Source organism: Meriones unguiculatus (assembly GCF_030254825.1).
Source record: "Meriones unguiculatus strain TT.TT164.6M chromosome Y unlocalized genomic scaffold, Bangor_MerUng_6.1 ChrY_unordered_Scaffold_23, whole genome shotgun sequence".
Taxonomy (NCBI): domain Eukaryota; kingdom Metazoa; phylum Chordata; class Mammalia; order Rodentia; family Muridae; genus Meriones; species Meriones unguiculatus.
The window spans coordinates 9549434-9564390 of NW_026843709.1; the positions used below are offsets into that span (position 1 = coordinate 9549434).

A 14957-nucleotide genomic window follows, 5' to 3' on the forward strand; every position below is an offset into this window, starting at 1 on the left:
CAAGATGTGTGCTTGCTGATGAGACATCATGGATGATCTCTTTAAAAATATAAGTAATGTCCAAATTAAATGCTTTTTCTTCATTGATTTGCCCTAGGGAACATTTTCTCAGAAAATACTTAAATGAAGTAGGGACATATCCTATCTGTGCATTTAAAAAATAATAATGGAATCTGTGAAAATGTGAAACTCAAGTCAAGGACCTGTGACTTAATTAATGACCACTTGAAATAAATATATTGTGCTCTCTTCAACATTACATATACTAAAACTGGAACTATACTGAGAAGCTCATGGTCCCTGTGTAAGTATGATATGCATATCCATGAAGCATTCCATATTTTTTTGGAGAAATTAAAAAAAAAACACAAATAGAGGAAATTGTGAAGTGAAAGAACTTAGGGAAGAAAACAGGAACTACAGAGCTAAGCATAACTAATAGACTACAAGAGATGGAAGAAAGAATCTCAGGTGTGGATGATACAATGGAAGAAATCATTGTATATGTCAAAGAAAATGTTAAATCTAAAAAAAATTTCTGACGCAGACCATTCAACAAATGAAAAACAACATAAAAAGACAAAATCTAAGAATAATAGGAATAGAGGAAAAAGAATTTAACCTCCTCCAAGGGCCAGAAAATTTTTTCAACAAAATTTCCCCACCTTAAAGGAGAGGCAAATAAGAATACAAGAGGTCTACAGAATACCCAATAAATTAGTTCAGTAAAGAAAAACTTTCTGTAACATAATAATCAAAACAGTAAATATACAGAACAAAGAAAAAATAGTAAAAGCTGCAAGGGAGAAAGCCCAAGTAACATATAATGGTAAACTCATCAGAATCCTAGCTGACTTCTCAACAGCATCTATGAAAACCAGAAGGACCTGGACGAACATCATGCAGGCCCTAAGAGAACAGATGTCAGCCCAGGCTATTATAACCAGCAAAATTCTCAGGCCTCATAGACGGAGAAAACAAGATATTAAATGACAAAAACAAATTTCAACAATACCTACACACAAATCCAGTGTTACAGAAGACACTAGAAGGAAAAATACAATCCAAGAAAACTAAAAACTTTCAAAAAAACACAGAACATAATTAACCTCACTACAGTAAAATGAAAAACAACCAAGAACACAAACTTGCTACCACAGCCAACATCAAACTCAAAGGATCAAAGAGCCACTGGTCATTAATCTCTCTCAAAATCAATGGACTCAATTTTCTAATAAAAAGACACAGACTGACAGAATGGATGCATAAAGAAAACCTTACAATCTGTTACATAGAGAAACACAACTAAGTCACAAAGATAAATATTCCCTGCGTGTAAAGAGCTGGAGGATGGCTTTCCAAGCAAATGGAACCAAGAAGGAAGAAGGAGTAGCCATTCTAATGACTGATAAAATGGACTTTTAACCAAAATTAATAGAAAGATATGGGGAAGGATACTTCATACTCATCAAGAGAAAATTCCACCAAGAGACTTCACAATCCTGAACATCTGTGCCCCAAATGAAAGGGCACCCACATTTGTAAAAGAAACATTGATAAAAATCCACACATAGATCTCCATACATTAATAGTGGGACTTCAACACCCCACTCTCAACAAAGGACAGGTCAACAAAACAGAAATTAAACAAAGAAACATTGTCTCTAACAGAGGTCATGAATCAAATGGACCTAACAGACATTTACAGAACATTACACCAAAACACAAAAGAATTTACCTTCTCAGCATCTCATGGAATCTTCTCCAAAACAGACCATATAGTTGGTCACAAAGCGAGCCACAACAGATACAAGAAGATTGAAATACTCCCTTGTATCTTATCTGATCTCCATGGAATAAAGCTAAAAATTAACAACAACAGAAATAACAAAAAGCCGAAATACATGTTGAAAATGAACAACTTGCTACTAAATGACAACTGGGTAAAGGAAGAAATAAAGAAAGAAATTAAAGTCTTCCTAGAATTCCATGAAAATGAAGACACAACATACCCAGTCTTATGGCACACAATGAAAGATGTGCTAGGGAAAGTTCATAGCACTAAATGCCTTCAAGAAGAAATTTGAGACATCTCATTCAAGCAACTTAATGGCTCACATAAAAGCCTTAGGGGAAAAAATAAGCAGAAACACCAAAAATAGTATACAGTAGTAGACAGCTGGAAATAATTAAACACAGGGCTGCAATGAATCAATTAGAAACAAATAAAATAATTTAAAGAATCAATGAAACTAAGAGTTGGTTCTTTGAGAAAATAAACAAGATTGTCAAACACTTAGCCAAACTAACTAAAAGGCAGAGAGAAACATCCAAATCAACAAAATCAGAAATGAAAAAGGGGATATAACTGCAGACACTGAGGAAATCCAAACAATCATTAGGACTTACTTCGAAAGTCTGTATGCCTCAAAATTTGAAAATCTAAGTTAAATGAACAATTTTCTTGATTGATTCCACTTACTATAACTGAATCAAGACCAGGTAAGTCAATTTAATATTCCTATATTACCTAAGGAAATAGAAGCACTCATCAAAATCCTCAATCCAAAAAAAGCCCTGTACCAGAAGTTTTCAAAACAAAATTCTCCTACACTTTCAAATAAGAGCTTTCTCCTTTTCTCTTTAAACTATTCCACACAATAGAAACCCAAGCAATACTATCAAACTCATTTTATGAAGCCACAGTCACCTTGGTACTAAAACCTCACAAAGGCCCAATGAAGAAAGAGAATTTCAGGCCAATCACTCTTATGAACATTGATGCAAAAATACTCAAGAAAATACTTGCAAACTGAGTACAAAACACATCAAAGCTATCATCTACTATGAGCAAGTAGGTTTCATCACAGGTATGCAGGGGTGTTTCAATATACAGAAATCCATATTAACAAACTGAAAAAAAAAACCTCATGATAATCTCCTTCATTGATGAAAAAGAATTAGACAAAAAACAACATCCATTCATGATTAAAGCATTGGAGATATCAGGATATATGACACATATCTAAACATAGTAAAGGCAATATACAGCATGTATATAGCCAATATCAAATTAAATGTAAAGAAACATGAAACAATCCCACTGATATCAGGGACAAGGCCAGGTTGCCTGCTTTTTCCATATCTCTTTCAACATAGTTCTGGAAGTTCTTGCTAGAGCAATAAGACAATTGAAAGAGATCAAGGGCATAAAAAAAGGACAGGAAGAAGTCAAACACCTTCAGCAAAGTTGCAGGATACAAAATTAACTCAAAAAATCAGTAGCCATGCTGTATACATATGACAAAAGGGCTGAGAAAGAAATTAGGGAATCCACACCCTTCAAAAAAGCCACAAAAGACATAAAGTACCATTGACTCACCCTAACCAAGCAAGTCAAAACTTGTATGTAAAAAAATTCAGGATTCTGAAGAAAGAATTAGAAAAGATAACATAAAATGGAAATATCTCCCATGATCATGGCTTGGTAGGATTAACATAGTAAAAATGGGCATCTTACCAAAAGCAATCTACAGATTCAATGCAATTCCCATCAAATTACCAACACAATTCTATACATAAAAATTGAAAGAAAAATTTTCACCTTCATATGTAAAACACGAAACCCAGAGTTGTTAAAACAACCTTCTACAATAAAAGAGCTTCTGGAGTTATTTCCATTCTAGATCTCGAGCTGTACTATAGAGCAACAGTAATAACTGCATGGTACTGTCGTAGGAGCAGATGGTGGATCAATGGAACCAAATAGAAGACCCAGAAATAAACCAACACACTTATGGACACCTGAGTTTTGACAAAGATTCCAAAATTATACAATGGAAACTTAAGATAGCATCTTCAACAAATTTTGCTGATCTAACTGGATATATACAGGTAGAAAATACAAATATATCTATACTTATCACCCTTCACAAACCTTAAGTCCAAGTGGATCAAAGAACTCAACATAAAAACAGACATATTAAGTTGGTTAGAAGAAAAAGTGAACTCATTGGCACAGGAGACAACTTCCTGAAGGAACAACAACAGCACAGGCTCTAAGAGCAACAATCAGTAAATGGGACTTCATGAAAGTGAAAAGTTTCTATAAAGCAAAGTACACAGTCATCAAAACAAAATGGATGCCTACAGATCAGGAAAGAATCTTCACCAAGTCTCTATGTGACATAGGGCTAATATCCAACATATATATATAGAACTAAAGAAGTTGGAAAGCAACAAATCAAGTAATAAAGTTAAAAAAAAATGTGGAACAGAGCTAAACAGAATTTTTGATAGAACAATATTGAATGGCAGAGAAACACTGAAAGAAATGTTCAATGTCATTAGCCATCAGGGAAATGCAACTCAAAAGGATCCTGAGATTTCTCCTCACACCCATCAGAATGACCAAGATAAAAAAACAAAACAAAACAAAAAACAAACAAACAAACAAAAAACTCATGTGACAACATATGCTGGAGAGGTTGTGGAGCAGGGGAACACTCCTCCAATGCAGGTGGGAATGTAAACTTGTACAATTACTCTGGAAATCAATGTAGTGCTTTCTCAGATAACTAGGAATAGCACTTCCTCAAGATCCAGTTATACCACTCCTAGGCATATATCCAAAGGATGCTCAAGTACAGAATAAAGATAGTTGCTCAACAATGTTTGTAGCAGCTTTATTTGGATACAGAAATTGTGGTACATCTACACAATGGAATATTACTCAGCAATAAAAAAAAAAACAACAAGGAAATCATGAAATTTGTAGGTAAATGGTGGGATCTGGAAAGAGTCATCCTGAGTGAGCTATCCTAGAAGGAGAAAGACACACACAGTTTATATTCACTCATATAGACATATAATATAGGATAAACCTACTAATACCTGCACACCATATAGAAACTAATCAAGAGGGAGGACTCTGTCTAAAATGTTCAATCCCCATCCCAAAAGACAAAGAAGATGGAGATCAGAAGAAGGAAAAAACAGGGAACAAGTTAAGTGCCTGACACAAAGGACAGGAACTCCACAAGAAGAGCAATAGTACCAAAATATCTCAGCACAGGGATCTTTCCTGAGACTCATACTCTAACCAAGTACCATGCATGAAAATAACCTAGAACCTCTGTGCAGACATAGCCCATGGCAATTCAGTGACCAAATAGTTTCCATAGTAATTGGAACAGGGGCTGCCTCGTGACATGAACTGATTGGCCTATTCGTTGAAACCTCAACCTGATGGGGAAGCAGCCTTAGCAGGCCACAGGGGAAGACAATGCAGCCACTTCTGATGAGATCTGATAAACTGGGATGAGTAGGAAGGAGAAGAAGTCCTCCCCTATCAGTGGACTTGGGGAGGGGCATGTGTGGGAAAGTCAGAGGGAAGGTGGGATTTAGAGCAGAGAGGTAAGGTTATGGGAGTATAAAAAGTGAATAAAATATAATTAATAAAAGCTGAATAAAATATTAAAAAAATAATTCCCTTTGGAGTTATATTATTGGAAAGCATACTTTGAGGTTGATATGCCAATGACAGTGACTAAACTGATGGAGTCTCTATCTCTCAGTCTCTGTCAGTTTGTATCTTTGTTTCTCTCAGTCTCAGTCTCTCTATTTCTGAATCTGTCTCTCTAGCTTTCTCTCTCTGTTTCTTTCAGTCTCCCTTTCTCTGACTTCCACTTGTGGTTCAGTATGAAAAGCTTTTGGTTTTGGTGAAGGACTTCACACAATGACTGACTGCTTACTAGCATGACATCCTGGACTGTCTCTGTAAAAATGTAATGTCCCAAGTGAATGCCTTATTTTCAAAGACTTGCCTTGGTCTGGAGCTTTTTTCCATGATATATTTCCATGATATAGGACACGTCTGTTCATTTACCAAATTATAATGGAATCTGTGATTATGTTAAAGTCACGTGTCAAGGACACATGACATTCATTAATTACCACTTGAAAGAAATATGTGACACTTTTCCTGGACTGAGAATTTTGGACACAAGAACTGTCATCACTGTGTTGTTGGCTTTCAGTTGCCCAGATTGGGGCATGTAGGAATGCTAAACCTTTCTCATGAGCAAGCTGTCCACTTGGCCCTTTTAATAACTGGCTCCTGAAATGCTTACTAGCTTTCACCTGTATCATGACATCATTCTCCCTCTCAGTAAATCAGCACCTGATAGATTCTTGAGGTTTCCATGGAGATGAGTAAACAAAGTTTTCTCAGTGTCAAGTATCATCTCTGATCCTGTGCACTTGTGAGTTTTTCTTTTGAAACCCAAAAAGCATTTATCTCATCCCTTTATCCACATCACACCCCTTACTCCTGTTACCTCTGTGACATTGTCAGGTAGGAAATGAAACTTTAATGTTTATTGAATTGGACAGCTTCCTAAGAATTTTAGCTTTAAAGTGATGTGGGATTAAAGGGAATGTACCAAATGACTAGGTATTCTCCTACTGTTGTCTTGGATCTGAAAATTCCTAGGTTGTGACTTTGAACTGAGCAGTTACTTGTGTACTCACTAAATAGACCTTCACAGTGTTATTGATATATTTGGCTGGCATGGTGTAGGGTTTTGAGGCATTGAGACTTTAAGAGCAGGAAAATGCGAAGGAACCAGACATTTGCTGGCACTGGTTTGCCTGAAACAGAGAAAATTGATGAGTGTAAATGGAGATCTGAGCGTAAATCAACTATTTCACAGCTGGTGCTCTTCCACACTAGATTTGACAACCCTCAATAATCAGGGTTGCCTTGGCTGACCATCCTGGATAGGGAGCTGTGACATACACGTTGGTCAGTGAGGAACCCTCCTTGTCCTGGGATTTACAGTTAAAACTGGTCCCCTACAACAGAGAAAAGGGTCCCTGTTATAAGCCTAGGACACAACAGTAGCTGTGTTTCATACTTAGGCCCTCCAGACAAACCCTCTAAAAGTAGTGTTATTGCAAGGACTGCTTCTTCAGAGTTGCCACCTGAGCTCATGGGGTCTGACATAGCTGCCTAACCAGTAATTCATGGCTAGGATTCTCTGCTACATAATGAGCTCCTGGAATGCATGCCTTACAGAGTCAAACCCTGCTCTCCTTTACCAGAATATTTTCTCCATGTTAAAAGTCATTGGAAAAGTAGTCAGCATATTATTTTTATTGATTATGTGGGAATTTCATATAATATACATATAATATGCACTACTTTCCCATTGCTTCCAGGTTCAAATAACTACCGATGTGTCAAATTAAATATATTTCCTTAAAATGCAAATCAGTTGAAGTATGTGCTCTTCATATACAAATTGTAACATGATTAGAGTCTCAGTACTAATTCACTTAAAGAACACTTAGTTCATTCTTGCCACACCCTGGCACCACAATCAAGAAGAAGCCATCAGTCCTGAAGAGCTCTATAGATCATCACTTTGATCACATTTTTTCTTATGCATTTATTTTTATGATCTCTTCACTTTTTATCCCCTCTGCTGCTACCTCCACTTCTCCTTCCAGTCCCACCCACTCACCTTCTTCTACCCTTATGTGCTTTTTCTACTTCCCTGCTAGGGGAGGTCCTCCTTCCCCTCATATCTGGTGCTAGATTATTAGGTCTCATTGAGGTTGGCTGTACCACCTTCCTCTGGGCCTGAATCTCACTGCATTTTTCTCCATGTGTCTTCAATCCCCACTACTTGTGACACTCTTGTGCCTCCTCTCCTGCAGCCTGCCAAGAGCTCTGAGGGGAGGGAGATTTCATAGGCAAATCTGATTCTGTGTTGGATGTTTTAGGGTTTCTCTCTGCATAATATCAGACGATAGGTCTCTATGCAATACCATTTGATGCTGAAGGAAGCATCTCTGTGGACTTAAGAACATGGCACTGATCTATCATTTGAGTGCAGGAAGCAACATATTTTAAAAACAACAGCCTTAGTTACTTGGAAATTTCCATAGGATGCCCTGGCCCAACAACTCAATTCACTACTACCTAATTCCACTAGTGAAAGAGTGGTATGAACACAATAGATTGCCTTTTGGAACTTTATCACCTAATATTATTAGGAGAACTCCTAATAAGTGAATATATACCATATTTGTCTTTCTGCATTTTAGTTACTTCACCCAGGATGATTTTTCCTGGTTCCATCCATCTGCCTGAAAATATCACGATATCATTTTCTTAGCTGAATAATACTCCTTTATGGAAATATTCCAACATTTCGGGAAAATGAGATTGTCAATCTTGTTCTTTTGTCTTTGGAAGTTGCTGGGACTTTAGTAATTTTATTGAATGACAAATTATGAGGATACCCATGTTCTTTTAAGCCTAGAAGCCGCTCCATCTTCTTTTACTTCCTGGTGATTTGAATTGCAATGTCCCTTTGAAGCTCCTCTATTTTCAATTTTAGTCCCCAGTGAGGAAATGTCTGGCAAGTGTTCGGAGTAATGGCCTTACTAAATAATATAATTTCTATTGGAGTTGTACTATAGGAGGGTCTGCTTTGAGGTTGATATGCTAATGAAATTGACCAGCAGAATGGAGGTTCTGTTTCTCTATCTCTGTCACTTTATATCTTTGTTTGTTTCAGTCTCAGTCTCTATTTCTTAATCAGTCTATCTAGCTGTTTCTCTTTCTATCACTATCAGTCTGACTCCCAATTGTGTTTCAGTATGAAAAGCACTCAGTTCTGCTGAAGGTATATATCAAGATGACTGCCTGTTGATAGGACATCATGTAGAGTCTCTGTAAAAATATAAGCAAGGTCCCTATTGAAAGCTTTTTTTCTCAAAGAATTGTTTTGCTCAAGGAGCATTTTATGATAATTCACTGGCCAAGGACATATCTGTGCATTTAACAAGTAATAATGGAATCCATGATAATGTAAACTCAGATGTATATGACACATAATTTAATTATGACCACTTGAAAGAAATATGTGATACTTTTGCTGAACTAAGTGTCTTGCATACAGGAACTGACATCTCTGGGTTCTGTTCTTTCAGTGGCCCAGATTGAGTCATGTAGTTCTAGTAAGCTTTTCTATGACACAGGCTGTCTACTAGGCCCTTTTAATAACTGGCTCCTGAATCTCTTACAGACTTTCACCTTTTCAATGACGTAATTCTCCCTCTCAACCAATCAGCACCTGAGAGAAACAAACTTTCCTCAATATCCACTCTCTCTAATCCTGTGCACACTTAACTTTTTCTAATGAAACCAACAAGCCTTCATCTCATCCCTTTATCCAGATCCCGAACCTTTACTCCTGTTTATCTCTGTGAAAATGTCAGGTAGGAAATGAAACTTTAATGTTTATTTAAGTGTCTTAATTAGGGAAGATTCAAAGTGATGAGTGATTCACGGGAATGTACAGAATGAGAAGTAGATTTCATTATGTGCTCTTATATCTGAAATATCCTAGGTTGTGACTTAGAACTGAACAATTACTTGCATACTCTCTAAATGTACCTTATTATTCTTATTGATATAATAGGCTAGCAGGTTCTAGATTCCCTGGGGTATTGAGAATTGAAGAGCAAGTGAAAGTAAAGGAAACCAGACAATTCCTGGGAATAGTTTGGCTGAAAGGGAGAAAGATTGGTGAGTGTAAAAGAAGATCTGAGGTACAAGATATTATTTTTTTTCCTTTTTTTAATTAAATAGTTACATTTTGTTAATTCTGTATCCCAGCTGTATCCCTCATTCCCTCCCCAATCCCATCCTCCCTCCTTCATCTCCTCCCTGCCACTTTCCAAGACCACTGATAGGGGAGGACCTCCTCCCCTTTCATATGACTCTGTTTTGTCAGGTATTTTCAGTACTGGCTGCAAAGTCCTTCTCTGTGGCCTAACAATACTGCTCCTCCCTTGGGAGGTGGGGAGGTCAAAGAGCAAGTCATTGAGTTCCTGTTAGCAATAGTCCTTGTTCCCCTTACTATGGAATACCAATTGATTACTGAGCTATCACGGGTCACATCACAGCAGAGGTTCTAGGTTTTATCCTCTTTGGTTGAGTGTCCATCTCAGAAAAGACCCTGTGCCCAGATATGTTTGGTCCTTGTGGAGCTCCTAACCTTTCCACATCAAACTCCCCTTCTTTCATATGATTCCCTGCACTCTGCCGAGGGTTTGGTTATGAGTCTTAGTATCTATTTTGGAACATTGCTAGGTAGAGTCTTTCCGATGCTTTCTGCAGTAGACTCCTGTCATACATTTAATGCATATCCCATTTGTCTTTCTAAATGAGGATTGATCATCCTACCCCGTGTCTGCTTTCTTGATTATCTTCTTTAGGTGTATAGATTTCATTATGTTTATCCTATCTTTTAGGTCTATATAAGCGAGTATATTTCATGTTTGTCTTTCCCTTCTGTGATATTTCACTCAGAATGATCTTTTCTAGATACCACCATTTGCCTGCAAATTTCAGGATTTCCTCTTTTTTGATTGCTGGGTAGTATTCCATTGTGTAAAAATACCACAATTTCTGTATCCATCCCTCCTTTGATAGACATCTGGGTTATTTCCAGGTTCTGGCTATTACAAATAAAGCTGCTACACACATGGTTGAACAAATGTCCTTATTGTGTACTTGAGCAAATTTTGGGTATATGCCTAGCAGTGGTATAGCTGGGTCTTGAGGAAGCACTATTCCTAATTGTCTAAGAAAGCACCAGATTGACTTCCAAAGTGCTTGTACCAGTTTACATTCCCACCAGCAATGGAGGAGAGTTCCCCTTTCTCCACAACCTCTCCAGCATGTGTTGTCACTTGAGTTTTTGATCTTGGCCATTCTGATGGGTGTAAGGTGAAATCTCAGGGTCCTTTTGATTTGCATTTCCCTAATGGCTAATGAGGTTGAACATTTCTTTAAGTGTTTCTCTGCCATTCTATATTCCTCTATAGAGAATTCTCCAATAGACATTCAAGTTTAATGAAGATATAAAATAAATAGCTTTATACAAAAAAGCAGTAAATCAGTAAATCAGGTAAAACAGCATTCTTAGAAGACACAAAGAGCAAAAGTTCCCAAAAGAAGAAATAAATAAGCTGAAAAAGTGCAATCCATTAAATAAATTCAAACTGTGTTTAGCTCTGTTCCCCATTTTTTAATTGGATTACTTGGTTTGTTGCTTTTCAGCTTCTTTAGTTCTTTATATATACTGGATATTAGCCCTCTGTCAGATAAAGGGTTGGTGAAGATTCTTTCCCAATCTGTAGGCAGTTGTTTTGTTTTGATGACAGTGTCCTTTGCTTTACAGAAGCTTTACAGTTTCATGAGGTGCCATTTATTGAATGTTGCTCTTAAAGCCTGTGCTCTTGGTGTTCTGTTCAGGAAGTTGTCTCCTGTGCCAATGAGTTCTAGGCTGTTCCCCACTTTTTCTTCTAACAGATTTAGTGTATCTGGTTTTATGTTGAGGTCTTTGTTCTACTTAGACTTTTGTTTTGTGCAGGGTGATAAATGAGGCTCTATTTTCATTTTTCTGTATGTAGACATCCACTTATACCAGCACCATCTGTTGAAGATGCTATCTTTTTTCCATTGAATGGTTTTGGCTGCTTTGTCAAAAATCAAGTATTCATGGGTGCATGGGTTTATTTCTGGGTCTTCTAATCGGTTCCATTGATCCTCGTTTCTATTTCTATGTCAATACCATGCAGTTTTTATTACTATTGTTCTGTAATACAGCTTGAGATTGGGGATGGAGATACCTCCAGATGATCTGTTGTTGTACAGGGTTGTTTTGGAGATTATGGGTTTTTTGTTTCTCCATATGAAGCTGAGAATCTTTTTATTTCAAGGTCTGAAAAGAATTGAGTTGGTATTTTGATGGGAATTTCATTGAATCTGTAGATTGCTTTTGGCAGGATGGCCATTTTCACAATGTTAATCCTACCAATCCATGAGCACGGGAGATCTTTCCATCTTCTGAGATCTTCTTCAATTTCTTTTTCAGAGACTTGAAGTTTTTCTCAAACAGGTCTTTCACTTGTTTGGTTAATGTCACCCCAAGGTACGTTATGTTATTAGTGGCTATTGTGAAGAGTGTTGTTTCCCTAATTTCTTTCTAGGCCCTTTGGTCTTTTGTGTACAGGAGGGCTTCTGATTTTTTTGAGTTGATTTTGTATCCTGTCACTTTGCTGAAGGTGTTTACTGAAGGAGTTCTCTGGTCGAATTTTTGGGGTCACTCATATATACTATCATATCATCTGCGAATAGTGACACTTTGACCTCTTTCTTTCCAATTTGTATCCCCTTGATCTCCGTTCGTTGTCTTATTGCTCTGGCTAGGACTTCAAGTACTATGTTGAAGAGGTATGGAGAGAGTGGGCAGCCTTGTCTTGTCCCTGATTTCAGTGGGATTGATTTAAGTATCTTTTCATTGAGTGTGATGTTGGCTGTGGGCTTGCTGTATATTGCCTTTACTATGTTTAGGTATGTGTCTTCTATCCCTGATCTCTCCAAGACTTTAAACATAAATGGGTGTTGGACTTTGTCAAATGCTTTTTCGGCATTCAAGGAGATAATCATGTGGTTTTTCTCCTTCAGTTTGTTTATGTGGCGGATTACATTGATGGTTTTCCGTATGTTCAACCACCCTTGCATGCCTCGGATGAAGCCTACTTGATCATGGTGGATGATATCTTTGACGTGTTCTTGGATTCGGTTTGCAAGTATTTTATTGAGTATTTTTGCATCATTATTCATCAGAGAGATAGTTCTGAAGTTCTCTTTTTTTCTTGGGTCTTTGTGTGGTTTGGGTATCAGGGTGACTGTCACTTTATAGAATGAGTTTGGTAGTATTCCTCCTGTTTCTATTTTGTGGAATAGTTTGAGGAGAATTTGTATTAGCATTTCTTTGAAGATCTGATAGAATTCTGCACTGAAACCATCTAGCCCAGGGCTGTTTTTGGAGGGGAGACTGTGAATGACTGCTTCAATTTCTTTGGGGGAATATAGGGTTATGCAGTCTTTCTACCTGATCTTGACTTAATGTTAGTAGATGGAATCTATCAAGAAAATTGTCCATTTCATTTAGATTTTCAAATTTTGTGGCGTATAGGCTTTTGTAGTATGTTCTAATGATTGTTTGGATTTCTTCAGTGTCTGTAGTTATATCCCTATTTTCATTTGTGATTTTGCTGATTTGGATAGATACTCTCTGCTTCTTAGTTAGCTTGGTAAGGGTTTGTCTCTCTTGTTGATTTTCTCAAAGAACCAGCTTTTTGTTTCATTGATTCTTTGGATAGTTTTATTTGTTTCTAATTGATTGATTTCAGCCCTGAGTTTGATTATTTCTAGCCAACTGCTACTCTTGGGTGCATCTGATTCTTTTTTTTTCTAGGGTTCTCAGTTGGGCCATTAAGTTACTTGTATGTGATGTTACAAATTTCTTCTTGAAGGCACTTAGTGCTATAAATTTTCCTCTGAGCACTGCTTTCAATGTGTCCCATGAATTTGGGTATGTTGTCCCTTCTTTTTCTTTGAGTTCTGGGAAGTCTTTAATTTCTTTCCTTATTTATTCCTTAACCCAGCTGTTATTGACTTACAAGTTGTTCACTTTCCATGTGCTTGTAGGTTTTTGGTTATTTCCATTGTTGTTGATGTCCAACTTTAGTCCATGGTGGTCCGATAGAATACAAGGGATTATCTCAATATTTTTATATCTGTTGAGGCTTGCTTTGTGACCAACTATATGGTCTATTTTGGAGAAGGTTCCATGAGGTGCTGAAAAGAAGGTATATTCTTTTTAGTTTGGGTGGAAAGATCTGTAGATGTCTATTAGGTCTACTTGATTTAGGGACTCTGTAAGTGCTTTTATTTCCCTATTTGGTGTCTGTCTACTTGATCTGTCCCTTGGTGAGAGTGTGGTGTTGAAGTCACCCACTATTAGGGTATTGTGATCAATGTGTGGTTTAAGCTTTAATAATGTTTAATTTATGAATGTAGGTGCTCTTGTATTTGGGGCATAGATGTTTAGAATTGTTATGTCTTCTTGGTGGATTTTTTCTTTGATGAAAATATAGTGGCCCTCCTTATCTTTTTTGATTAACCTGGGTTGAATGTCTATTTTATTAGATATTAGGATGGCTACTCCCGCTTGTTTTCTGGAATCATTTTCTTGAAAAACATTTTTTCTAGCCCTTTACTCTGAGGTAGTGTTTATCTTTGTTGCATAGGTGTGTTTCTTGGATGCAGGAGAATGTTGGTTCCTGTCCATTGATTTTGATAGATAATAATGACCATTGTATGTTATTTCCTATTATTGTGAAGTTGGTGATGTTACTGTGTTTCATTGCTTGTTTGCTTTTGATTTTTGTTGGAAATTATCTTTAACCTATGTTTTCTTGGGTCTATTTGTTTTCATTGTATTCAAATTTTCCTTCTAGTATCTTCTGTGGGGCTGGGTTGCTGTTCAAATATTGCTTAAAATTAGTTTTGTCATGGAATATTTTATTTTCTCCATCTATGTTGATTGAAAGCTTTGCTGGGTAAAGTAGTCTAGGTTGGCATCTGTGGTCCCTTAGGGCCTTCATGATATCTCCCTAGGCCCTTCTGGCTTTCATAGTTTCTGATGAGAAGTCCGGTGTGATTCTGATAGGTTTGCCTTTATATGCTACTTGGACTTTTTCCCTTGCTGCTTTTAGTATCTTTTCTTTGTTCTGTAGATTAAGTGTTTTGACTATGATGTGGCGTGAGGAGTTTCTTCTCTGGTCTAGTCTATTTGGTGTTCTGTAGGCCTCTTGTATGTTTGTGGACATCTCTTTCTTTAGGCTGGAAAATTTTTCTTCTATGATTTTCTTGAAAATATTTTCTGGACCTTGTAGCCTGGACTCCTCTTCTTCTTCAATACCTATTATTCTTAGATTTTGCCTTTTCATGGTGTACTTGATTTCTTGGATGGTTTGTGTTTGAGATTTTTCTGATTTAATTTTTGCTTTGAGAGAAGTATTAA

The 14957-nt window shown here is 37.0% G+C and overlaps 1 non-coding gene across 1 annotated transcript; it reads left to right on the plus strand.

The window, feature by feature from the left end:
* The first annotated feature begins 241 nt into the window (after window positions 1–241).
* Window positions 242–345, plus strand: LOC132651658 (U6 spliceosomal RNA). The gene has a single exon (XR_009589242.1). It is a non-coding gene; the product is annotated as a U6 spliceosomal RNA (small nuclear RNA).
* Window positions 346–14957: the final 14612 nt, after the last annotated feature.